The 26561-nt window shown below is 39.0% G+C and overlaps 1 long non-coding RNA gene, 1 other non-coding gene and 1 pseudogene across 2 annotated transcripts; 1 reads left to right on the top strand and 2 right to left on the bottom strand.

The window, feature by feature from the left end:
* Nucleotides 1-4353: 4353 nt before the first annotated feature.
* Nucleotides 4354-5160, bottom strand: LOC137242156 (uncharacterized). Its single transcript, XR_010950099.1, has 3 exons — nucleotides 5072-5160; nucleotides 4692-5005; nucleotides 4354-4616 (listed from the first exon to the last, which is right to left on the bottom strand). It is a non-coding gene; the product is annotated as an uncharacterized lncRNA (long non-coding RNA).
* Nucleotides 5161-10425: 5265 nt separating this feature from the next.
* On the bottom strand, nucleotides 10426-10498 carry TRNAK-CUU (transfer RNA lysine (anticodon CUU)). The gene has a single exon. It is a non-coding gene; the product is annotated as a tRNA-Lys (tRNA).
* A 12190-nt stretch (nucleotides 10499-22688) lies between these two features.
* LOC137241518 (uncharacterized) lies at nucleotides 22689-25756 on the top strand (annotated as a pseudogene).
* The last annotated feature ends 805 nt before the right edge of the window (nucleotides 25757-26561 follow it).

The raw sequence follows: 26561 nt of genomic DNA, 5'->3' as shown, positions 1-26561 counted from the left end.
TCACTGGGAAACCACGGATTAGAAGAATGGTACATTTGGAGATGATAGCGGCAGTTAGATCGGGAGATTTGTCTGATCGGGACGATCAGACTTAGGTGGAGGGCAGTGTCACGGATATTAGCATCACTAAGCTATACCATCACTAAGGCCATGCTAAGCGATATTTGCGTCAATAATCAAATCATGTATACACATATATAAGGCAGCCAAGAGATGTCACACACAGATGCATTTACTTATACGCCTATGTGCGCGCGAGAGACTGTAAACTACAAACATTCACATCAATAATTCAATCTTTATGTATCTACATAAACGAATAAATAATTGCGTCTACACATATGTACCATGTACGAATACGAGCAGCGGAGAGTCAATGCGCAAACACATGCATATATCTGAGAAGTTTGAGAGCTACTGGACTAGTAAATTCTGGAAGCGCCTAAAAGATGTATAAAATTGTGCAATTTTAGTTATAGCTGAGAAGTTTGAGAGCTCATGGACAATGCTAGTAGATTCTGGAAAAATGCGAACGAGGAATCCAAAGGGTATAAAAAGCAACAGATGTAGAGGCGCTGCAATTCAGTTTGAGTTGAGCAATCAATCAGTTATTGATTAAGCACGCGATCTGGCGGCCAATAGTAGAGTTCAATTTGAGTTATCAATCAGTTTGGTTATTAATGCGGCAGTTACCCACCGACGTGTGCCGTACGTAATGACGTTTGTCGTACGAAGCACGTTTGACCGAACTCTCAAGCCCGTAGGAATCAATGTGTGCGTCTGTGTACATGTACAGAAGATATTTGTGTGTGTATTGTTTACAGATAAGCACTGTTGCCATTGACCATTTTGCATGTATGCTTATGGAAACATCAACTTTTTCCAATTTAATTTTTGATATTGTAAAAGGCCGGAATACTATTAAATAAGTATAAATAGATTAAATATTTATAATCAGCACTTTTACATAATTATTTCGAATTATTTTCACAATTTTTCAAACTTTAATTAGGCGTTTTTGCATAAAATTGCAAACGGTCAAAAATTAGCGCACAAGAGTTTACTAGGCAACTCTGTCTAGTGAGAGAACGATCAGCTGACACGTTCTTACGGAAAAAATCAAAATTGTTTTGATTTCTACGTTCCGGGCTACATACGTACGGGCGTTGCACGTCGGTGAGTTTTCGTTTACATTGCACACTCATAAGATAGGTCGTGTCAGCTGACACGTTTTTTCTACGTACGTTCGTGAGTAACCACGGCTTAAGCCAGCGAGTAGCAAAGTATAAGTGTCATTGTGAAGTACTTTAATAAAGGCCATTTTTCCATTATTCAATATTGGAGTTATTTATTCAACAGTTTAGTGATTCGAACTTAGCAGAGGATTGCAAATAAGAGGATTTGCAAGAAATTCATTACAGTATTATAATTTAATTGGCGATAATCTACACACATGCGATCTGAACCATCTTTCTTTTTGACCCATAAAATGGGGCTAGCAAAAAGAGCGCAGCTGGGCCGAATTCCTCCCACCCTTAATAGTTCATTAATATTTTCGCGAACAATACCCTGTTCTTCAAAACTTAGTCTATAAGTCCGTCTACAAACGGTCTTATTCGGATATTTAAGGCATATTTGCATAGGAGTAACAGCAGTAGAGGTACAAGGCGTGGCTTCCGTAAAACTTTCTTTGAACCTGTTCAAAATATTCACCAATTTCAATTGAAATTGCAATGGAATATCAATATTAAGATCTGTAATACTGAAGATTTTTATTTGCTTCTTAAAATTATTTACTGAAATTTCGACTTTACTAAAAACTAATTCCTTACAACTCATTTTGACGCACGCGCCCTGGTTTAAAATCTCACGACCTATCATGATATTGTATGACAAATATTCATCCGCACATTGTTAAAACGCTAACCGCAAAACTTTGAACCTATAGATTCTTTCATAAGTGAACACTCCGCTCCAGAATCTTATTAAAAAGTGTATTGCTCACCTGACTCTCGTAAAATACCTGATGGCGACTTAACAGCACAAATATCGACTCTACGATTAGCAATACCGCTTGTTTTTAAAATTTTCGGTTGCATTTGGACATGGAGGCGTAATGCCCCAAACCCTGACAACGATAACACTTGACTGATGCCTTGTTTGGATTAAAAGAACTCCTATTTGGTAATTCCTTCTTGGGTGTTAATTTTGTGGCTTTATCCAGTTTATATTTGCACATCATCGCTTTATGTCCTGGTTTACCACAGATGAAACATTTGACAGCAAATGTAAGTGGGGAATGCTTCTGACGTTTGGTATCAATTCGTTCACATCCACTGGTCATTGATGAAATTTTCCTCTTGATAAACGACATCGAATTCAGTTCTTGCTGTAAAAGCTTTCTTGTTCCCACGTTTGATGTGAAAGCCAATCGATGAATACGAGGGTCGAACTGAGCCACATGTGGCAGCACTGTTGAAATGACTATCTCTTATACGGCCCATACATGATACAAAAACCATGCACAAATATAAAACGACGAAATTGGTGCAAATGAAAATTTTGACATGCACGGCACAAAAACACTGCGCAATATTCATTTTTAAAGTAGCGCAACAAATGACACATGTGTTTTAATTGTGTAAAAAAGGCACTAATTGCATAAAAAACCACTCTTTATTTTCCACAGTGCTGGTAATTCACGGTATAAGTCGAAAAATCGCACAAGAAGATTTTATTTTCCATTGTATTTATAATATATATATTTTAATTGCAAGACCAGCTGAACTCATTGCATCACTGCGCAATATTCATTTTTCAACTAGCGCAACAAATGAAACATGTGTCTTAATTGTATAAAAAAGGCACTAACTGTATAAAAAATCACTATTTATTTTCCACAGTGCTGGTAATTCAGGGTATAAGTCGAAAAACTCGCACCAGAAGCGTTTATTTTCCATTGTACTTATAAAATATATATTTTAATTGAAAGATCAGCTCAAATCATTGCAGCACTGCGCAATATTCATTTTTCAACTAGCGCAACAGATGAAACATGTGCTCTAATTGTATAAAAAATTATTTTGTATTATTAAATTTGTGTGAATTCCTGTTAAAAGCTAGAGATGGTCCTTACGCCTTCGATATTAACATTTTTTAACAATAATTACTGATGTTATATTATCAGGAACCACAGGTAAACTCTGTAAGATTCACCATACACGAAGAAAAAAGCATGTGCAATATTTGCAGACATGCGTAAATATCAAAATCGTTTTGATTTTAGCGCAGTTCTCTGCACAAATAGCGCAACCAGTGCACACACCGGTCAAATCCTTGTGCAAATTCGTAATTGGCACAAGGATATTTGAGCTGTGTAATTGGCGTATTACGTGGACAAATTTTTCGATTTGGTCGATAATGACGCCATTATTGTTGCTGCATAAGACGCAAGGCACTCATCTTCTTTTGGTTTTTTATTGCTTAACTTGATAAGGAAAGCAGTATTTGTCTCCGAAAAGTCAAATCTTGAAACGAAAATATCTCTGAACTCATTCCAAGTCATATCGGGGTACGAAATGTGTGTTAGCCAATTTGCAGCTTGTCCTTTTAAATCACGACTAAGAACCAACATTAAAAATGCACCCTTTAAGGGCTTCTCTGCCATGCACATATCTGCGGTGGCTATCCAGGCTCGTGCACTTACATTAAATCCATCTGGATCAAATTCCGGTAGCTGCACATCACTATTTGCACTGGAAGTCGAACCAAGTGTTTTTAACAGCGAAACAAACTCTATTTTGTTGTTCGTATAATTTTTTCCATACACTATTTTCACTATTTAACTCTTCTGGCTCATTGCCCACTTCTGATGACGCAGGATGCGAAGTCATTATTTAGGCCACAGGCCTAAATTTATCTCCCCCCCCTCGTAACATAACTTCCTTTGTTTATTTTCCTTCGTTACTACCACTCACATATTCTTGTGATCACTATACACACAGGCATGTCTGAGTGGTAGTACGTATGTATCTTAGATTTTTACCGCTGTAAGCCCGCGGTACAGCAACTTTGTTGCCGGGAAACCCAACGAAGGAGCTGTATCGTGGGTTCATCGGCTCATGTGGAAGAGCGTCGTCCTCTTTTGATCCAGCAGCCAGCTAAGGTACACGTAATCGCACGTTCACGTAAGTTGTCAATTTCCAAAAATATATTTAATAATTTCCTAAAATATATTTAATATTTTCACCTTTCACAACATTTGTTAAAATCTTCCTTAACACTTGTTGTATCTATATACATTGAATAAAAAAAACACTGTGAATTCCTTTTTTTATTAATACGAAACTTTTTTGGTTTTTATTTTCTTCCCTTTTTTCGCCTTAACTAATCTTTAACAAATACGTGGGTGCGCGCCGTTGCCACCACGCATTTGTCCATGGTCCTTCGAGCCGGATTAGTAGATTGACTTTTTGTGGATTGTCGGTGTTGTTGATGTTGGTGTTGCCAAAAGGGTCGTTATGTGGAAACGCTGCCGATTATATTATCACGATCGTAAATCCGTATTTGGTGGATCTGCTTCCTTGAGAACTCTTTCACTGCTTCTTATTAATTGCCTAGGGAGTGGAGTGGACTGTAGTTATAGGTGATTGGCTCTTCTTACCCGCGTGGTAAGAGTCGTGGATTCATACCCGCTAGAATGCCAGCAATGCAACGGTGTATACTGTCAGCAAAAAGATCCTGATGCAGATTATTTGAAACGTTATTTATAAATGCCGTAAAGAACGTGTGCCAAATGCTAATGGAAAAAGAAAAATCTTTGAACTGGTGGGCAAGAGATGATGAATGCGGCCGTGTACCATTGAATGCAGTAACTTGCACGTACTGCACTAAAATTAATAATTTGCACGCCGCAATGATGTCAACCAAACGTGACAAGCTTTCCCAAACCATATTTTGAGGAAATACGTGCTTTAAGGCGGTTGAGATCGACACCCTTTTTATTCTGAAAAGAAAAGAAGAAATTAGTTAATGGAAAAAGACTACAACAGTTTACGAGCTATATACTCACCACCGCGTATTTTATATCAGACATTTTTTTTTCTCATTCAGGAAATGGAAAAGCGTAGCAGATGTCAAAATCTCTACATTTAATGTCTGACTGTCAATGATTATTGCAATACAAATGTTAGGCCTCATGCGCAAGCATCTCGCGCACTACACGCTGCACTACACGTCACGCACTACACGCCGCACTACACTTCACGCACTACATGCCGCACTACACGTCACGCACTACATGCCGCACGACAGATCGAGCACAACACGCCACACATGTCGCGTATTACATATCTCGATCAATCATTCATTTGGTCGAGATGTAAAATACTTAATTCCACAAATCTCAACATTATTGACAATACACGTCAAAAATAATGTTGAATGGTGGAAGTGCAACTCGATGACACGTTGTCAATCCACCTAATGGGGCCGACAAAGTCCTGGGCTCAGCAGGTGGAGGAGGAAGAAATGGAGGAGGAGAGAGCAAAGGCGGAGGAAGAAAGAGGTAAAACGGAGACAACAAGACCGTCAACGGTCAACCATGGGATGCGCAGTTTCCGGCCGCTGTTACATGAAAGAAGCGCGGCGAAAGCAAACAAACGTCGAAACGAACGAGAAAACTGGCGGCACCGCGACATTGGACTCCAAGGAGGCCCGACCAAGTCATCCAAACGCGGAAGACAGCACTTCCGAACCGGCCGGCTGCTCCCAGCCACTCCAGCGGCCATCATGCGGTCTTTCGTGCCCATTGCGCTGACGGTCATCGTACGCGTCGAATCGCGTGGGCACCTACACTTGGTTCGTGCGATCATTGATCCCTGCGCCGCCAACACCATCGTCGATGCAGAGCTGGTACGCGATTTGCAGTTAGAGCGCCAAGGACCAGGGCAATGCACCCTTATTCTGCGCGGCAAGTTCGGGTCAACGACTCATGTCACTACCCAAGCCGCCGTGGTCAACGGCCACTATCGGTTGAGTCCGCCATCCAATGTGGATCCAAAGGTTGCCGTTCCATTTGAATTTATGCGGCTTGCAGATCCGCAGTTCTACCGCTCATCGCCAGTTCGTCTTACACTCGGCGCTGATCTATACGCCGAACTGATGGTGAGCGGAACGCCAGCAACAACAGTTGGCGGTCTCCTGACCCAACCGACCGTATTCGGGCTGGTAGTCTCAGGGGCCTACCAAAAATAGGAGCGTTTCATAAAAACTAAGTAATTACTGCACGGAATTTAAAACCACGTACGTATATTTAATCTTCTTTTCTTTTTCTTCACAGGACAACGATACACGGAGTCCATCGTGCGACGTGCAGTACTTGCAGTCCGCATCTGCACATCGACATAACGCCTTACTGGACGTGCGATCACGTGTCATTCCTTTTTTTCTTTTCAGTTTTTTTCTTTGTTGCTCACGGCAAGGGGGCCGGTATTTTTAGGCCACAGGCCTAAATATATCTCTCCCCCCCTCGTAACATAACTTCCTTTGTTTATTTTCCTTCGTTACTACCACCCACATATTCTTGTGATCACTATACACACAGGCATGTGTGAGTGGTAGTACGTATGTATCTTAGATTTTTACCGCTGTAAGCCCGCGGTACAGCAACTTTGTTGCCGGGAAACCCAACGAAGGAGCTGTATCGTGGGTTCATCGGCTCATGTGGAAAAGTCTCGTCCTCTTTTGATCCAGCAGCCAGCAAAGGTACACGTAATCGCACGTTCACGTAAGTTGCCAATTTCCAAAAATATATTTAATAATTTCCTAAAATATATTTAATATTTTCACCTTTCACAACATTTGTTAAAATCTTCCTTAACACTTGTTGTATCTATATACATTCAATAAAAAAAACACTGTGAATTCCTTTTTTTATTAATACGAAACTTTTTTGGTTTTTATTTTCTTCCCTTTTTTCGCCTTAACTAATCTTTAACAAATACGTGGGTGCGCGCCGTTGCCACCACGCATTTGTCCAGTCATTATCAAAAGTCTAAGAGAAATTGACGCGCACGCACTTCTAATCAATAATAATTTTCCTCTGCCTCATATTTTTTTACTAAAATATTTTCATTATTGTTTTTCTCGCCTACTAATTTTTAGTATGTAAACTTACAACAAGTTTTTTATGGAACAGTGCGCGTCACTTCATCAAAGTATGTTCCAATAGTCTTAACTTATTGACAGATCCGACATGCATTTAAAACTAATTGAACGTGTATAGACACCGGTCTCTAATTTCTACATACATTAAGGTATCCAGCTGTTTGCGCAAACATCGAGGGACAAATACCAAGGCTAAGGTATGTAAGCATTTATAAGTGTCTGTAAAAACAGTACATGCACATATATTGTCGCTTCTTTAAAATACATGATTTTTGTTCGACTAATTACAATACCGTAATTCGACTCTTTTAAATTACGAGCTTTTGTTGTTGTTCAGTTAATTTTATTTTTCTGTTATAATGTTGTATTCAATTTCGAATTTGTATAACAGTTTTCAAATAATAAAATTCAGCAGATGTGCTGAACTGTTCTCAATACAACAAAAAAAAACTTTTTCTAATGTAACACAACTGCTTTTTTTAAATGAATAAAGTCTAAGTTTATGTGATCTACGAGTTGACTTCCAATTGTTTAGGTGGGTTGGGAGAGACGTAAATGTACTCTCACATATGGCTGGGAAGAAATACAAATCTCCGGGGGTGGATGGCATCTACCCGGCGCTAATGCAGCAAGGGATACAGATCATCCCACATCCTGCCAGGATCATGAGAGATAGCCTGGCACTGGGATATATACCCATGATGTGGAGAAGAGCAAAAGTAGTATTCATACCAAAAATACGTAAAAAGGACTATTCACAAGCAAAGTCCTTCAGACCAATAAGTCCACCCTCCTTTGTTTTGAAGGCAATGGAAAAGATAATAGACCAAGAAATCAAACGTCCTCAAGAACTGGCCCCTACATTATAGCCAGCATGCCTACAGAGCGGGTGGGTCCACGGACACAGCTCTGTATCAGTTAACATCTGAAATACAGAGAGCGTTCGAAACAGAGGAAACAGTGCTTTGCGCTTTCCTTGATATCGAGGGTGCCTTTGACAACACATCTCACGAAAGCGTAAACATAGCACTGCAGAGAAGAGGAGTTTAGATGCCTATCCAGAGATGGATTGACAATCTACTCCGTACAAGAATCGCTGAAGCCCAAGTAGGCAGCAGCGCAGTTAAGGTTATTACCACGAGAGGGTGCCCCCAAGGAGGTGTCCTGTCACCCCTTCTGTGGAGCCTAGTAGTGGATGAAGTCTTGCAAAAGCTATCAGACAGTGGCATAAGATGCCAAAGATATGCTGACGCCATCGTCATAATTGCAAGGGGTAAATTCGAGAGTACGCTCTGTGACATAATACAAAGAGCATTGAACATTACAAGGGAATGCCAATATGGGGCTTAACATCAACCCATCTAAGACAACCATCATCCCCTTCACCAGAAGAAGGGTCCTACCAGCCCTGAGAGCAATAACAATAGATGGCGTGGCACTAGAATATGGAACCGCAGTGAAATACTTGGGGATCATTTTTGACACCAAGCTCTTATGGAAACAACACTTCGACACCATGAAGACTGGGGCAACGAGGTCCATCATGGTATGCAAACGTCTAGCAGGCAAATCATGGGGCTCTAGCCCACACGTGCTAAGATGGATGTATACCATGATAGTAAAACCTATGATAACATATGGCTTAATAGCCTGGGCATCGAGAACAACTCGGGCGACGACGAGGCAAGCACTGTCAAAACTTCAGCGACTGGCATGTGTGTGCATCACGGGAGCTATGCGCACATGCCCCACAACAGCGCTGGAAGCTATCCTCGATCTAACCCCGCTGCACATATCGATAGAGCAGTCAGCCAAGCGAGCCCTCCTTAATATCGCCAAGGAGGGCTCGGGCAAAGGTAAAGTCATATCGTCCCGGAACATGGAGGAATTGAGAGAGAAGATCCCAATCTCTCAACTCCCGAGGGATGATATCCTCAGGTAGATAGTATATGAGAAAAGATATAAAGTAGAACTGGGAGACAAGGGTACGTGGGAGGAAAACAGAATTGAGAGCATTCAGCAGCTAAACAGTATAGGACCCAGAGCCAAGATATCAATACCCCTGGGAGCATACCCGAGCATTTTTCAAGCAGAGGTATTCGCCATAAGCCAGTGCGCGGACCTGAACCTTCAGCGAAAATACTCCAATGAGAAAATTGCCATAATCAGTGACAGTCAGGCCGCCCTCAAGGACATCTCGGCATTTGAAATAAAATCAGCACTAGTCCTTGAGTGTGTGGAAAAGCTGAATCAACTAGGAGCACACAACGAACTACTGTTGGCCTGGGTTCCTGGTCACAGGGGAGTCGAGGGTAATGAGCAGGCGGACAGCCTGGCCAGAGAGGCAGCAACGATACGACCTATTGGTCCTAGCCGTTCCTGCCAGTAGGCCGGCAGGAAATTATGGGGCATCTATTAGTAGAAGAAAGGGAAAAGAGGGAAGAACACTGTTAGGGGATTACTGCACAACTCGATACAGGGCATTTATAGGCCTCTCGAAATATAAACAGAATCCTAACAGCTATTCTTACAGGACATTGTAGACTGAACAGGCACATGCAAAATCTGGGTATAATATCGAACCACACATGCCGATTTTGTGATCGATGAGCGGAGACGGCGGACCATATCCTCATGGAGTGTGATGCAATCTCAAAACGTAAGGTTAAGTTTATGGGCTCACCATGACCAGAACATTCTCACATCAAATCCCTCAAGCCAGGTGAACTGCTAGGGTTCATCAGAGATGTCGGCTTGGATGGGGTGTTGTGAAGCAGTTGAGGGCACAATAGACCAATGGTCGCAGTGCGATCCTCAATTAATTATCTATCTATCTATCTATGGTTGAGAAGGGAGTGAGATGGGGACAAATTTCATCTTGCCCCTGAATTGTGCTTGCTTCTAAAATGTTTTTTTTTTTTTGTTTTTGTTGTCCTTTCATACGTACTTCCGACCATGTAGGAAATACTATCTTTATTTTTGTCCGACTAACTATAGTTACCCTGATGTTCTAGATTAAATTTTGATGTGTGTTTTGCTGTAGTTTCTGTATTAATTTTTTTTTTTTTACCAGAGCATGAAATAAATGGTTGTGTATGTATGCAGTGAGTATGTTTAATACAAGAATCCCCCCCCCCCCCCCCCCCCAAGCCGAAGAGATTAGTCCTGGTTTAACTCGCATATACAACCCCGTATGACATTTCACTGCCGCTAGACCAACTTAGCGAACCTCCATGAAGGTTACATTACATAAAACGGCGCCCAACGTGGGGCCCGAACCCACGACCCTGAGATTAAGAGTCTCATGCTCTACCGACTGAGCTAGCCAGGCTACGCAAAAATTACCCTTTAAACAGCCAAATTTACCAAAAAGGCAAATATCAGAAGTAGAGCATTATGACATGAAAGCGGGAATATTTGAAAGTGGTAATCCTATCGAAGCTTTGCAGTGAAGGATATATCGGAGCGCAAGTGCTGGAATTGCGACGAGGCCGGACATAATTATAAGGAATGTGTGAAACCTCGACGTGTATTTTGCTATGGCTGTGGCCTTATAGCTTTAAACTCCAACTTGTCCTAACTGTAATAAGTCGGGAAACGTTCGTCGGGATGTTTGCAACAACAGCAGCAAACATCTGAGAGCGCAGCAAACCCAACATAGGAATCAATAAAGATTCTGAAACCATTTTCAAGAGTAAACAAAAATACCCAAAATGTTCCTATTTTACACCCAATTAAACCTTTTGATGAACGGTTAGAAGAGTATCGAGTGCGGCGTGAACGGATCTTTAATGATTCTCGGTCAGCAAAGCGGGGTAGAGTATATTGGAGAGACGTAAATGATAAACGAAATAATTTAATATCAACGATCCTTTGTAAACCGGGCGATGCTAGGCCGTAAGCAAAGATTCGTTTATTAGATTCGAAAGTGTTTGGCTTGTTAGACTCTGGTGCTACAATTAGTTGTCTTGGAGGGAAGTTAGCTTTAAGCGTGTTAAATTCGAAAACCAATTTGGGTACAAAACCACTGAGGTCATATGCGCGTACGGCTGATGGTTCGAAACAAGAAATTGAAGGTGTTGTTAATTGTTAGTTACATACAAACAATAGGATAAGCCTATTGAGTTTTATATTATACCATCTCTAACCCAAGGCGTGTATTTAGGAGTTAACTTTTGGAAAGCTTTTAAGTTAGCTTCACATATAATTAGCGAGACTAGTATAGTTGATGAGGATGTTCATATACATGCGTTGACACCAAATCAAAAACAGGAACCTAATGCGGCAATAGAATTTTTCCGTCATACGAGCGAAACGGTTTAGGGAAAACTACTATCTTAAAACATGAAACCGATGTTGGAGTTGCAAAGGCAATTAAACAAAGGCATTTCCCAATTTCACCAGCTGTTGAAAAATTAGTGGGACAGGAGATTGAGCGGATGCTTAAATTAGGCGTGATTGAAGAATCAAACAGCGCATGGTCCTCACCTGTTGTACTAGTGAGAAAACCTGGGAAAGTCAGGCTTTGTTTAGATAGTCGGTAAGTGAGCCAAGTTACACAAAAGGACGCTTATCCATTGCCACACATAGAGGGTATTTTGAGCAGACTTCCGCGTTCTGAATTTATATCTAGTCTAGATTTAAAGGACGCATTCTGGCAGATTCCACTGGAGGAGAGATCTCGTGAGAAAACTGCTTTTACCATTTCAAATCGGCCACTTTATCAGTTCACGGTTATGCCATTTGGACTGTGTAATGCTCCCCAAACGATGTGCGGGTTAATGGATAAAGTAATTCCATATAACTTGAAAGAACGCGTTTTCATTTATTTAGACGATTTACTCTTGGTCACGGAAGATTTCAAATCAGAATATCGATTTACAGCAGGAAGTAGCCCTTCACATACGTGAGGCAGGTCTGACGATTAACATCGCAAAAAGCAAGTTTTGTCTTAAGCAAGTAAGTTACCTGCGTTATATAGTAGGTCAAGGGACATTACAAATCGACCCGGCTAAAGTTTCCGCAATAGTCGAGTTTCCTGTTCCCAAATCAGTTCGTCAGCTTCGAAGATTTTTAGGAATGGTTGAGTGGTACCGGCGATTTATTGCAAATTTTGCGGACGTGACTCAGCCTCTGACAGAACTGTTAAAAAAGAACAAGACATTTGATTGGACAGAAACCGCACAGGAAGCATTTGACATTTTAAAACAACGTTTGACATCTGTCCCGTTTCTGGCAAACCCGGACTTTACTAAGCTATTCATAGTGTGACACAAGCCGAAACGGAGTTGGGGCTGTACTAGCTCAGGTTAACGAGAATAGAGAAGAGATTCCAATCTCGTATATGTCACAGAAACTTAACAAAGCACATCGCAATTATTCGGTTACAGAACAAGAATGCCTGGCAGCAGTTTTAGCGGTTAAAAAGTTTCGTCCTTAAGTTGAGGGTCAAGAATTTAAAATAGTCACAGATCACGCAAGTTTACGTTGGCTTATGAACCAAACTGACTTAAGCGGTAGGCTTGCACGCTGGTCGCTTAACCTTCAATCATTTCAATTAAAATAGAACACCGTCAAGGAAGCCAAAATGTGGTACCCGACGCACTGTCCCGTAAGTATTCTGAAAGCATAGAGGAAGTGGAGAGTTTACAGCTAGACTATGTGCCTAATATTGATCTTACGTCAACTGCTTTTAATGACGTGGCTTATAATGAACTTCGTAGTAGGATTTTATCCAATAAAGATAAGTATCCAGACTTCGAAGTTCGAAATAACTTCATATACCATCGGACAGAATACTACATAGGTGACGTCGCGCAACAGAACTCTGCTTGGAAACTAGTGGTTCCGGAAGGCTTAAGAGAAGAAGTAATACGCAATTCGCACGACAATCCAACTTGCGCTCATGGTGGCATTGCTAAAACTACGGAGCGTATTCGACGGTATTTCTTTTGGCCAGGGCTTTTGCGTACAGTGCGCGACTATATTGCAAAATGTGACACTTGTAAAATGACGAAGCATCCAACCCAGATTTTAAGACCTCCTATGGGAAATGTTGTACCTTCCGAAAGAATTTTTCAAAGATTGTTCATAGATCTTATATGGCCCTTTCCTAGGTCAAAGATTCGTAATATTGGTATTATTTTGATAGTCTTAGATCAAATATCTAAATTTACTTTTCTGTGCCCATTGAAGAAGTTTACCACGACACCTATTGTGAATTACCTTATGGAACATGTTTTTGATGTTTTTGGGGTGCCAGAAGTACTAGTTAGCGATTACGGAAGTCAGTTTAAGTCAGGCGAGTTTGAAGCATTTTTAACCAAGTGTGGAATAAGGCATGTATGCACCGCTGCGTACTCTCCGCAGAGCAATAGCTCGGAGCGTGTCAACCGATCTATAAATGCAGCACTTCGTGCTTATATTAAGGGAGATCAGCGGGAGTGGGACCAACATTTAAGTAGCGTCAATTGTGCTTTGCGGAATTCAGTACATCAGTCGACCTCGACCAGTCCATATTTTGTGGTATTTGGTCAGCATATGATGACTCACGGCGAAAATTACAAGCTATTACGAAACATTGGTATGACCGAAGAAGGATGCGCATTAAACACGGTACAAAGACATAATACCCTTTTCCTGATACGCGACACTGTGCGTAATATTCAAAAATCATATAAGGTAAATGAAAAAACTTACAACTGAGGTCAAGGCCAATCTCATTCAAGGAAGGTCAAATGGTATTACGTAGAAATTTTGCTCAGAGCAATCAAAGTAAAAATTTTAACAGTAAATTATCACATACCTTTCTCAAGGCGCGGGTTCGAAGTAAGCAAGGTTCATCTTACTACGTATTGGAAGATGAAGGCGGCAAACTTCTAGGAACATATCAATGCAAAGACAAACAGGCACTTTAATATCCAGCGAGCTTACACAAACACTACCACGTATTTGAACTATCGCATACATTTTTCCAAGTTCAAAATTCTAGAAGTGACTGGATTTTGAATTTAGTTTTGTGATGTATGCCTATCTTTATATGATTATATTTTATCTTTTGGATCTAACTACTTTGCACTTTTATACTCGCACAAGTTTTGAAAGAATTCAAAAAGTTTAAGCAACCATTTAACATTTTTTTTTTTTGAAAAAGCAAGCGTTTTTAATTCGTTAGAGAGCTCGTCGATTTGGTTGGTGAATTGAAACGCGTACAAATGTATTTTACAATCAATTACGAATTTTTTTTAAAACTAAAATCCGTTAAGAAATTTTAAATTCGGAAACAAAAACTATATTGTAATTCACGCAAGTGCTGTGCCTCTGTTGAAATTGCAAAATATTATGTTTGCGAATTAAGTCCTACCAGTTTTCCTGACCCTAACAAGGGTATTCCGGCTAACCGAAAAGTGGTGCTCGCAACCCCAAGGCAATAACGTCAATGGAAAAATCTGCATCTGCGGTTGCGCATTTTTTGCTGTTTCAACAATCAACAAGCTTATATTTTTCTTACAAAATAGTGATTAATGCACTAAAATTAAATTAAAATAATTATAAAACAAAAATGAATTTTGTTAATCGTTTAATTTACTGTTTTCGTAACTCTTTAAAGCTTTTTTGTTTGTCGAAAATATTAACCGTTATTCTTTAAGAATTTATTTGAATATAATTTTTTTTAAATAATTTGCAAATTAAATGTAAAAGCGAACATATGTGGTAATTTGCATTTAAAACTAATTGACCGTGTATAGACACCTGTCTGTAATTTCTACATACATTAAGGTATCCAGCTGTTTGCGCAAACATCGAGGGACAAACCCAAGGCTAAGTTTTGTAAGCATTTATAAGTGTCTGTAAAAACAGTACATACACATATATTGTCGCTTCTTTAAAATAAATGATTTTTGTTCGACTAATTTCAATACCGTAATTCGACTCTTTTAAATTACGAGCTTTTGTTGTTGTTCAGTTAATTTTATTTTTCTGTTATAAAGTTGTATTCAATTTCGAATTTGTATAACAGTTTTCAAATAATGAAATTCAGCAGATGTGCTGAACTGTTCTCAATAAACAAAAAAACCTTTTTCTAATGTAACAAAACTGATTTTTTTTAATGAATAAATTCTAAGTTTCTTTTTTAATGTGATCTACGAGGTGACTTCCAATTATTTAGGTGGGTTGGGAGAGACGTAAATGTACTCACATATGGTTGGGAAGGCAGTGAGATGGGGACAACTTTTCATCTTGTCCCCTGAATTGTGCTTGCTTCTAAAATGTTTTTTTTTTTGTTTTTGTTGTCCTTTCAGACGTACTTCCGACCATGTAGGAAATGCTATCTTTATTTTTGTCCGACTAACTAGTTACCCTGATGTTCTAGATTAAATTTTGATGTGCGTTTTGCTGTAGTATCTGTATTAATTTTATTTTTTTACCAGTGCATGAAATAAATGTTTGTGTATGTATGCAGTGAGTATGTTTAATACAAGAAAATCCGCCGCGGCTCGCTTCATTCCCGCCGTTAGAATTCCCGAAATTCGGCCCCACTCCGGCGGAGGCCGCAAATTGAACGAGAGAACGTGACCTTATAAGACAGCTCGATCCCGGCGACCCCCAAATAAGGGATATAAACCAACGCATCAGATTGCTTGTGGATGAACACAAGCGGGCGAAATGGGAGGAGCACCTAAGCGGTTGTAACCTCTCCGCCGGTGTAGGTAAACTTTGGTCCACCGTAAAGTCCCTATCGAATCCGTCTAGGCACAATGACAAAGTTTCTATCGCCTTTGGCGATAAAGTGCTGTCGGATGCCAAAAAATGCGCGAGCGCTTTCTGCCGAATATATAATGCATTTTACGGCCGACAAAGATAGATGGAGGGCCAAAAGACACGCACATAAACATAAATTCAGCGCATCACCAATTACCATCACCGCCAGAGAGGTTGATCATGCTAAACCATCCAAAGCAGTGGGCCCAGACGGCATAGCCATGCCGATGCTTAAAAGCCTAGGGAAAGAGGGTTTCAAATATTTAGCGCATGTCTTCAATCTGTCTCTTTCCACCTTTGTAATACCTGAGAAATGGAAAATGGTCAAGGTGGTTCCGCTACTAAAGCCTGGGAAACCAGCTAACATAGGAGAGTCATATCGCCCGATATCTCTCCTATCGCCAGTAGCCAAGACGCTTGAAGCCATTTTGCTCCCCTACTTCAAAGCAAATTTGCAGTTAGCCTGTCATCAGCATGGCTTCAGAAAACTCCATAGCACTACCACCGCGCTAAATGCCATTAGCACCCAGATAAATGGCGGTTTAAATCAAAACCCCCACCATAGAACAGTTCTCGTTGCGCTAGATCTATCAAAAGCTTTTGATACGGTCAACCATGGCACGTTACTGCAAGACCTGGAAGGGTCTACCCTCCCGGCATGTCTTAAAAGGTGGACCGCAAATTATCTGGGTGATCGGCAAGCATCGGTGCAATTTAGAAACGAAACATCAAAACCAAGAAGAATTAACTCTTTCAGTCACGCTTTTAGATTAAGACTATATTGAATATTTGTGTTTTATTTTAACATCATTTACAAATAAAATAACACAGAAGTTAGGAGAAAATAAATCTAAGTATTAAGGCTTTCGAGGAATGAGGTGGTTAGTACCACTGACCACCATGACTATCAATAGAAATAAAACTGTAATGGTTATGTGTATTATTTATTAGTATTAAAATTAAAATTAACTTTTCCGCTGGAAGAACTGTTGCAGTATTTATTTTCTATGAAAATATGAAAAACAATTTTTACCTTTGCGTAAGCAAAGCGGCACTTTACAAGTATTACACTGCCAAATCGTACGCACTGGGGATATTTTCGTGCTACAGTTGCAGCATCTTCTTGAAGTGCTCCTCTTGGGTTGATGGCGCCTGCTTTCTAAACGAATTTCCTGAGGGACACAAGGTTTGTGACGTTTTATAATTGCAGGTCCGGGAGAAGAGGCAGCGGAACTCCGTTTGATGTCAAATGGTTTGTCTCTGACATACGCTGGCGCCAGTATACCCTGATATACACTTCGTCGAAACTCTTTCAAATTCAGCTTGCTTAGATCTGGGCGTAAAGAGGACTGCAATTCTTTGTAAATTTACCACAGAACAATCGAGGAAGTGAAAGAAAATCCTGTGCCACCACTTGTGCGATTTTCTGTCAATCGCATAACTTCCTTTCATCTGATCAAATTTGTCTACAAAATTCATGTTCGCGTTGTATTCTTTGATAGCTTCTGGACAGGACACTTCAGTACTGGTACCATCGTGCTCTTTGCCGTTCACTTTTCCGACATTCTTAGGATCATGATAGTTTGACAAGATAAATACTGATCTTTTGTGTTTCCATTTTAGCAAATTTACTTTTGTGTCACTAATCCGGTAATCATGTTGACCTATTTGTAAATGCTTGTCTTCTTTTAGTGTTGGCAAAAGCTTTCTGTTTGAATTTACCGTTCCACAAGCGAAAATGTCATCCTCGTTATTTTACTTGCAGATCGTAGCTGTTAAAATAATTGTCAAAATAGATTTTATGGTTTTTAGCTTTCTAATTTTCGCAAAAATTCCTGACAACTTTGCCACCTAAGGCAAGGTGCACACGAGGCTACGCGTCATAGACGCTGCAGGCGAAATTTGTACGCTTTGATGCCGAACACATGTATTTGAATGGAGAGCTGCATACGAGGCGTCAGCTTCATGAAAGCGACAAAGCATGAAATTTTTGTGTAGCTAAGCGTACAGCAATGTTCGTCGCTGAGCGTACGTACGCTTGAAAAAAAGGAAGAACAAGATGTTTGTTTACATTTGTTTTATGCAAATTTGTGTAATTAGTTAAAAAATGGTACTTTATTTAATAAAAGTGTGTGAAAGGTATATTACCAAAGCGAAAAAGAGTATTAAACACCACAACAGCTTGGTTAGACATTGTTGAAGTGTTTAAAAGGTTAAAAAGTGTTGGAAACTAGAAATCAACCTTTTCTCTAGTCCGCGGTAGTTTAAAATTGCCTTTCATAATTTACAAAGGCACGGGGATGCAAACAACGTTTAATACCTATTTTCCTTTGGTTTCGGGGACGGATATAGCTGAAGAAATTTAATTTTTTATTTTTTTCAATAATTGCTTTTTGTAGCGACGCTCGAAAGTAGCTTCGTGTGCAGATCTTGAGGATTAGAGACATTGTAGCTATATGAAATATCTTGTACGCATCTATGACGCGTAGCCTCGTGTGCACCTTGCCTAAGTCAGTTTCAACGTGGGTTGGTGTCGAAATTCTGTATGTACAAAATTCTAAAAACGAAATTCTGCTTTTTTAAAGTTCTGCTTTCTAAAATTCTGCTTTCAAAATTCTGTATTACAAAATTCTGCATTACAAAATTCTATATTAAAATATAATGTTAACAATGTTAAAGGTCATGTAATTATTTTGAAAAAGTGCGCCATGTAATTCTGCGTAGAACACCTTTCTGCATAGGCGGCCTTCGGCCGCGCTTATAAAAAATAACCCTGGGCTACGCCATGCCAAGTCCGGGTGTGTGGTATAACCGTGGCTACCGCCACGGTGATGTCCTTCTGCGTAGTATACCCTTCTGCGTAGGCGGCCTTTGGCCGCACTTTAAAAAAATAATCCTTAGCCGTTCCAACACCGGCATGCCATGATTCCGTAATTTTGACTTCCAGAATTAAACATGCAGAATTTTGAAAAAGTTAAATTTTAGAAAGCAGAATTTTAAAAAAGGAGAATTTTGTTCAAGCAGAATTTTTTTGCAATTTACAGAATTTTGTCACCCAGAATTTTGTAATACAGAATAATGACACGCTCCCTTTCAACGTTGCCGCCCTGTTTGCCTGTGTAAATATCAAAATCTAGGCAATAGCCTGAATCTGCACACATCATCCAAACTTTATAACTTCGTTTGGTGGGCTTTTTTGGCATATATTCTTTCAGGTAGTTCCTGCCTTTAAATTTGATCATGCTTTCATCAATCGCAAATTTTTCCAATGGCTTGTAATTTTGTTGAAAATTAGTTCGAAGAATGTCGATTAGAGGTCTGATTTTATAAAGTTTGTCAAACTCAGGGCAATTTCTGTCGGGCATAACACTATTGTCATTCACATGCAAGTTATTCAAAAGCCAACTGAACTTCGAAACATAACTGTCATGTAAATCAGATGCTGAAGACCAGTAATCTCTGTAGCTCGACAATTTTTTTATACCAAACATCAAGCTCTTCAGTTGTGGTAGCTGTGTTAGGTTTTCCGGATTGAGTAGCGTACAGGTTTGTCTTGTAAATGCTCTGTCCAAAATAGGCGGAACAGCAAAAGAGGTGTAACATTCTCCGTACTTAAAATCTGATTTGTCATACCCACACTTTCAGTAAACTCACCGGGTATACCCATCCTATAATTATTCTTCCATTTTGGATCTATTGTAGTCAGCCTGTTAGATTGTACAATGTTCGAGTTTGTAGAATCAGGATTCTGACGTACTAAGCTAGATAAAGGGAGGTCATTATCGGAATCAAAGCTGTCATAATCATGTACTTGAGCTTCTCAAATAAAATCACCTAACACCAACGAATTTGGCTGATCTTCCCTATCTTTTTCGTCATTCTCATCGTCACAAATGCTCTCGATATCTGAAGGAATGTCTTCCAACAAGTTTTCTTCAATTACTTTATCTTCAAGACGGCGCGTATGACTTGACATACTGTAAAAAATATGAAAAAGACATTAACAGTTACATCAAAAAGCGACATATATAAAACCAACAACAGGCACGGTGGTCAGTTAGCTAACCACCAAGATTTTGTTGCGAATGGAAATCGAAAACACAAAAGTAATAGTAAATTTAATGTAAATACGAATAAAATAGATATCAAAGAATTGATTAGCAAAAAAAAACTGAAAGAAAAGAGCTTACTTACATTTTTTACAGATTTATTTGCCAATCATGCACAAAAAAACACGTCACCACTAAATTGAATTTAACTCAACGAAACTGTCATTCATTCAATATGCCGTCTATCGGCTTCGTCTAATCCATCATGCAATTACAAGGTGACTGACGTTGGCAGCTTCTCTTTCTGATCCGCCATCTTGAACTCCCACTCTGAAACTCAATTTGCCTCTTTGCGAAACTACTTTTTCATTCAGAGGTAAAATTGTAGTAAAACCATACAAATCAATTTTCCTAGAAAAGTATGCAAAGACATCACTTTTTTCTATTTTGAGCTGACTTTTATAGCTCAAATGCGTAAAATTTTGTATATAAAATATTTTATATTAAACGAAATTGTTTGAATTTTAATATTTCCGCCGAAAATAATGGTAAGATATTTTTTAATAATAATTCTAATACATGTTTTAACTATTTTATGTTTCTGTTTAACTACTGTTGCAGGATGCACGTTTCGCAGCTCAATATCAAGGGCTGACTGGCTATGACGAGATAGTGAACCGTTTTGATATTGATTCTCGAATCCTGCGCATATCAAAAAGAATGAAAGCACCCTGCAAAAATCGTGTGACCAAAAACGCACACAGCCACACGAATTTTTGACAGGGGTGACGATTTGGAATGAAAAATTGTGCAAACGAAATAGCATGCTGACAAATTTTGCTTTCCCACAACGTATCGTGCTCTCTCGCACCTATTATTTTCATAGGGATAGCAAAATACGTCATTTTTGCGTGCAAAAAAATCCGCCATTTCTAATTCAGCAGAGACAGCAAGACAAATCGATTTTTTGGTTAATTTTTTCAACCTGTATTTACTACTTTTTGCAGAAATTAATATACGCATTCTTTAATATTTTTTGGTCTACTAAAGTGTGTTTTAGCAAAAAAACTCATATCAATGTGTGCATGTTTATAAAGAAAGAAAGTGAAATATGTAATTGCATAGTATAAATAATCGTGAGCAATTCTAATGCAGAATAGTAAATTTTGATTTCCACATACACACAAAAAAAAAATTCTTGTTACAGTGCTTATATGGATCTACTTACAAAATACATACCATTAAGATTTATTATCCAAAATTGAAAAAAAATGATTAGAAAATTCGGTGTAAAAAACGGCTATGTGTGCAATAAAATAGCCTCTCTTGTTGAGATACCCATCCATGGTATCCATTAATTATTGTGACGGAGGTGTGTTTGCAGCAGCAAAGTGAACCCAAACAGTGTAGGTCGTGGTGGTTGTTGTTCGTGGTCCGCATCAACTGGACCAGGTGGGGCAATGACGCCACATCCAGTTATACCAAGGTATATACCACAACAGCAACCAGGTAATGCAATGCCACGATAGCAGCAGCAACAACCTCCCCAGGCTGGCTATCATCGTTGATTTATAAAAAAACAGTGTCATGCATCTGTAATACTTAAATATATTCGTCTGTTCAAACAGTTTCCACGATTCACTGTTCAACGAAAGCAGCAGCTCAGCGTATGCCACCACCGAACAGCTGATAAAAACGTGGATGCACAGCAGTTTAAGGCCAAAATGGAAGTTGGGGAAATAGCTGAAAATAAGGTAAATATATGTTTCGCGTTATTAACAAAATCGCCCGAAATTTTATGAATTAACAGATCACTACGAACGACAAAGCACCCGAACGTGTGATCAAAGAAAGCACTACAGAAATTATTGCCGGCGGGGCCGTATTCTACAATCCAGTACAAGAATTTAATCGTGATTTAAGTATTTCAGTACTTAAGGTATACTCAAAGCGGTTGATAAGAGAGCGGGAAGCGGCGGCGCATAAAAATGCACAAAATACAAACGAAAGCAATGCTAATGACGAGTGGAACATTTAATTGTGCCAAGCGAAGGGTATGTAATGTAAGTTGAATATACGAATCAATAGCTAGTGATTTAACTGTAATAATAATAAAATTCGCAATAGGACTCTCATGTACCTTTCAACTTCATATGAGAAGCGTTTCGATGTTATAGACCTAGATCCTTATGGTTGTCCGAGTCGCTTTCTGGATGGCGCTATACAATCACTGACGAGTGGGGGAGTCATCTCCGTAAGCATTTTAGGAAATACGGCACCTGAGAACCCAGCCGTATGAAGCGGAAAAACACAAGCAGGTCCTTGGTGAACTTCATAGACAGGCGTCGGACCTTTATGTCGGGAATTGCCCGGTGAATCCAGTACTTGAAGAAAAATATCCAGAACTCGCGGAAGAGGAACGCATACTCCCCAGGGAAACGCGTGTCACTCTTGCTCAACTTCGTTCTGGATACTGTAACAGGTTAACCTCTTACCTATCCAGAATCAACCCCGACATACAAAATGTATGCCCCGCTTGCAATGTGTCCCCACATGACACCAACCATCTCTTTAATTGTAATGTGGAACCAACGCCTCTAACACCACTTTCCTTATGGTCCACCCCTGTTGAAACGGCAAGTTTCCTTGGACTCCCGTTAGAGGATATTGATGACAATTTGTGATCGGTCGCGGCTATTAGGTGGGGCGAGCATTGCTACAACAACAACAGTGGGGGTTTATTACTTGTAACTGCGACTGATATGGCTGTGCTGGCTGGCAATACGCCTGAAGCCTGCTATGCCAAATGTAGTTCTGTGCCTTTGCGTATGAAATGCTGCCATGAGATGGGATTGCGCATACTATTGCATTGCATTGAAACGCACGCTAATCGTTATGGAAAATATATTGAGCCACTTTTGAGCATTTCTGCCGATGTTTATATACGCGTATTTGTGCGTGTGCATAGTAGTCAAGCGAAGTGTAAATATAGCATGAGGTTGGTATACAGCATTTTGGCCTTTTACAACAATCCAATTACGTACCATATCTTTATATTATGAACACAGCAACAATCAATGATATTTCAATGCACTGGTTGTGATACCTTTACGCTACAGCCTATGGGTATTGTTAAAAGCAAGATCTCAGATAAAGGCAATGCGGAAGTAAAATGCGGTATATATGCGGTAATATATACCTATTATTAAAAATTAATACAAACAATATTTTCAACATTTTTTTCTCGATTTACGAACACATTTAGAAAGGCTACAACGCCTGCTAAAGAGCCGGTATCTTGCCAAAGCTTTAGCTTGGATTTAGAGGAGGATCTACAAACTTTGCTAGAAGCACGCGCAGCTCCTCGTGTAGCGAATATGGATCAACACGAAAGTAATCTTGCTGTTAGCGGAAATGCAATGACCAAAATATTTGAAATGGAGGATGATGAAAATAAGTCCAACAATGCAAACACTATAAAAAGGATTCCTTATAATTTTTCAACAAAGGCATCTTGTGACGAAACTATATTCGAATGCCAACAGCAACGTACGTCTGATGAAAGTTTTATGGCTTTGGAAAAAATGTGTGATAAAACAGCATCCGATCCTGACAGCACACTATTTAAGTACATACATAGCGAGAACAAGGATATGGTTATAGAAGATGCTAAAAAGTGCAGCGCCGATGGAAACTATTTTAAAACCCCTTGTAAACAAGGTAAGTGAATATACAACATATTGAAAGTTGATAAGATTGTGTGGTTTAAATTTAATAATATAATTTTAGAACTACAAGAAATAGATGAAGAAGCACAATCATTGCAACGTCTATTATTATTATTATTATATTTCTTTATTACGGTCTTTAAGACCTAGTTGATGTTGATTAAACATTTGTTTCATTAAATATTAAGTGTTTTACAATATAAAAATAATTTTACTTTAAACTTATTAATATTTTCACAATCCTTTATCTCAGTAGGTAGTTCATTGTACATTTTGTACCCAGTGTATTCTAAAGTCTTCTTTGCGAACTCTGTTCTTACTCTAGGCAGTCTTATATTATTGCAGTATCTAGTTCCATAGCTATGGATCTCGTGATTATATAATATTTTATTGCTCAGGTAACTCGGTAGCATTCCTAATCGTACATGATATATAAATTTCAAAGTGAAGTAACTTATTGACTGTTTTATACTAAGCCAGTTTAACCGATTCAGCATTATAGTTTTTGATGTTCTTGGGGGACATTTTAATATAAATCGCATTGCCTTGTTTTGTTGTATTTGTAGTCGTTTAATTTGCATATCACTCGCTATCAGCAGAATTGTAGGACAGTATATAAAGTGCGGCTCAATAATTGAACGATACACCATTATTTTATGACGTTGACTAATATGTTTGCATGTTCTGTACATGAATCCTATTTTCTGCGCAATTTTCCTTTCAAGATAATTTATATGTTCTCCAAAATTCAAGTTTTCATCAATTAAAACTCCTAAGTACTTCATTTCATTTACTCTTTGAATTAAACTGTTTTAATCTTCAGGGTTATATTGTTTAAATCGTTATTACGTATGATGTTCTGGTTTTTGCAAAATACCATGAACTTAGTCTTATCTATATTTAACTTCAATTTTTTAAGGCACAACCAGTTGTATAGAGAGTCAAGATCTTCTTGTGCTTTCTGCATTGCACAGTCGGCATATTTCTCACTGATGATGAGCAGTGCATCATCCGCAAAAAGACGTATATTGCAATATTTTAAGCATTTTTTTATATCACTTATTGCATGACTTATGCGTAAAGGAGCAGCATCAATTGGATAATGAAACTCCTTTAAAAAGTATTGATGTAACACTCCTAGAAGATATTGAAGCGCCATCTAAAATATGAGACTCCACAATAGTGGGCGATACCACTTTACAAACTTCACCTTTGAAAATGGTGAGACTTCTCAGACCATCTACTATACTAGAGGAAAATTGCGAAGATCAGTCTAATAGTTCTTTGGGTGGTGATGATGTATCATCACACATAAGCTTTCAAAGCGCTCAAAAAGGCAGTGAAACTTCAGCGACAACAAGCTGTTATGAAACAGCACATGACACCACAGGCGCAAGTGCACCCAGGAAAGTTTCACATTATACCCAAAGCGAGTCCTCTGAAGAATCGCATGAAAAAAGCATAATGATAAACCTAGATAACACACTAGAGCCGCCAGCAAATGAGCATGCAACTGTGACTGAACTTATCACCAATGATAATAAAAATATGCATGGCAGCGCGTCCTTTGATGATTCTTTAGTAGTAATTGAGTTGTCGGATGATGAGTCAGATGAAACGGGCGGAAATTTAAACAAAAGTGTCTTTATTAAAGAGGATAAAGAACAACAACAGAAGGAAATTGCAATAGAGCCAATAGCACGAAATGCGGAAAGCATGCTCAGTAATTACCATAACAAAAGTTCTATTGACTTTGAAGAATCATTTGAAAATGATAAAGAAAATCGTAGTTTGTTCAATGAGAGTACCGAAAAATCATTGCACGTCAATGATACCATGGAAGAAGTTGAGTACATGATGAAAAAAGGTATGCAGTATATGCAAGCCGCTGAACATACAACAAAACTGGGTAATCTATCGCCAACCGTAAACGAAACCCAAATGGTGGTGAAACCATTACAGGAACGTAAAAAAACATTTACGTATAAAATGAGCTGTCACTACGTAGATCACCTTGTCGTTATTACATCATGGTCTAGTCGAGCATAGTACAAACCATGGTACAATTACCAGGTAGAAGCATTAGCGAAAATGCAACCCTCCCGTGTATTTCGTTGTTGCCGATTGTACATAAACTGTCAATCGTTCTTTCAGTTTCTTCTGTCAAAAGTGATGGAAGAAGAAAAATGTCACATGTAATTTTCGTCAACAAAGCCAAAACAAAAAAAGAAAAAAGTTGGTTTGCTGATGAAGCTAGAAGAAAAAGGCATTTTTAATGGAAAATAAAGGTAATTAGCTGATTTTTAAATGATATATATTTAATTTATTGTTATTATTTATTCACATATAGCAGCTGAATCACTTCTTCAACGTTTCCAGCGCATCAACTCTTGGTAATTCTATACGACAGCATGACACTGATAATATGCGTCCATAAATATCGAGAGAGGTCTTAAAGGACACGCATTAACCTCGACAACAATAATCAGAAGGCGGAGGTAAATTATTTTGTGTTGGACAAGAGATATTTGCAAAAAAAAAAAAAAATTTTCAATTGAAAATTTTCATGTGCGCGTTGTAATGTTGATGATATTTTGTACCCAGAAAAAAAATTGTGGACATAAGTGTTTTGCCCAGATATAGTTTTAGTCTCCAAATCGGTGTTGGACCCACCCAGATTAATTTTTTATAAGCGCGGCCGAAGGCCGCCAGCGCAAAAATACTATGGATCCCACCCCGGTCTCGAAGCACTCCGGGGTCATTTTTCGGTTTTTTGGGAATATCTTTTGAACGAGCTAAAACTTTTCTTTTCCGCCTTCGGATTAATGTTATTGGATTTGGTGTTGCATGTTAT

Source organism: Eurosta solidaginis, chromosome 2 (genome assembly GCF_040869045.1).
Source record: "Eurosta solidaginis isolate ZX-2024a chromosome 2, ASM4086904v1, whole genome shotgun sequence".
NCBI lineage: Eukaryota > Metazoa > Arthropoda > Insecta > Diptera > Tephritidae > Eurosta > Eurosta solidaginis.
This window is presented reverse-complemented; position numbering and strand designations above follow the sequence as displayed.